This window comes from Lathyrus oleraceus, chromosome 6 (assembly GCF_024323335.1).
Source record: "Lathyrus oleraceus cultivar Zhongwan6 chromosome 6, CAAS_Psat_ZW6_1.0, whole genome shotgun sequence".
Classification (NCBI taxonomy): domain Eukaryota; kingdom Viridiplantae; phylum Streptophyta; class Magnoliopsida; order Fabales; family Fabaceae; genus Lathyrus; species Lathyrus oleraceus.
The window spans coordinates 442,413,371-442,415,242 of NC_066584.1; positions in this window are offsets into that span (position 1 = coordinate 442,413,371).

Genomic DNA, 1,872 nt, shown 5'->3' on the forward strand with positions numbered 1-1,872 from the left:
CACCGTCCCCACGCGTCCCAACCTCAGCCCTTGGATCCATGTTTCCAGATCTAATCCTAGCGCTTCATTGTTATGACTTTATTTAAATCATTGTGCCACGCTGTTGACTAGAGTGCACCATGCGCGCACGTTTCCCAACCACAAGATGAGCCACGTCAATTAATGAAATGAGATCTGACGCCTCAGGCTTTTTGCTATTTTCTGAATTTCCATTTTAATTTTTTTTATTCCATTTTATTTTAAAAATTCATAACTTCTTTATTTTGAATCACAAAAATATGGGACCAATTGCAAAATTTCTCTCTTAAATTCTAGTTTCTAAAAATGATTTTTAATTATTTTTGTGATTCCATTTAATATTTTTTGTGAATTATTTCATTTCTAATTGTTTTTAATTCATTTAAAATACTTTTTGATATTCAAAAATGCCAAAAATATTTTATTAACATCTTTGGATAATGATGAATCTATGAAAAATCTTCTCATCAATTTCTTAATTGATTTGAGATTTATTTGAGATTTTAGTCCAATTATGTTATTTTCCTTCATTTTTAATTGTTTAAAATTAGTTTCTGTTTTCAAAAATGATGAAATTTTTTGTCAAACCTTGTTTGACCATGTTAGACTTATGATGATCCAATTGGACTTTTCCAAGTTGATTTGAATTGAATTTGAAGTTTGACATTTATTTGTTCATTTTATTTCATGTATTATTTTAATTCCAAAAAAATACCAAAAATATTTTTGTTATTTCTTGACTTCTAATCTTCATCTCACTTTTGTTTACCATTGATTGATGTTGATTTCATTCATGATTGATCAATGTTGTTTTGGTTATGTCTTTTGAATTTCAATTATGTACATTCCATTTCCATCTTCTTCTTCTTTTTCTTTTTGACCAATGAGTTAATGATTGGTGGTTAGCCTTGACATATGAGAGGTTTAACCTTCTTTGATCCAAATCAAATTCATCTTGATCAAATATCAAGTAAATTGCTTTGCATTAAAGATAGGTTGCTTCTTGGTCAAGCAAAAAACCTAAATCCATACAAGGTCATTTTTCTTTTCTTTTGGCATGGCAAGTTGTAGGAGCTTGGCTTACTAGTCATGGTCTCTAACTTGTGTTTATTTGCCTATAGTTTTATTGACCGGCCTCCGATAGGTGTGACTACTACATTAGTCCACTTACGATTGCTTAACATAGCGCCAAATTGCCTTATGGCACACTAACACTAACTACTAATTACTAACTTTTAATTCAAGCATTTAATTCTTGCAATTTACTTTAATGCAATTTAATTTCTTGCTCATTAATTCATTTGTCTTTGCCCTTTTCTCACTTGAGCTCATGTTTATGTTTATGCAATTTGCCTTTTGCTCACTCGAGCACATTATTATGTATATACTATTGCCTTGTGCTTGTTTTGTTTTTGTTTGTGAGAACCCAATGCAAAAGGAGAAAGGACTTAGAATTAGGACCTTACCTATGCTAAATGGAGTTTCAAAAGCAACTAGGCCTCATGCCTTTAGAATGCTATAATTGTTGAAGAGAAATTAGGCCTCATGCCTTTAGAATGCTTAATCTTGAAGATGAATTGAAAGGACCCTAATTCTAAACTCACTCTTGTCCATTCTTTTTATTGCATTGTGGAACTTTTTGATTTGTGTGTTCTAGTATGATAGGGATCCCAAACTTGAGCCAATTAGAAGGACCATTGTCATGAGCATCCAAGATAAGAGAGACAAATCCAAATTGGAAGATCCTAGGAGCTTGATTATATTTGCTTGATTGCTTGAGTTAATTGCTTATTGCTTGCTAAGTCCAAAGGAAATGAGCAACTTGGATCATCTTTATGATCTCAAGAAGGGAAC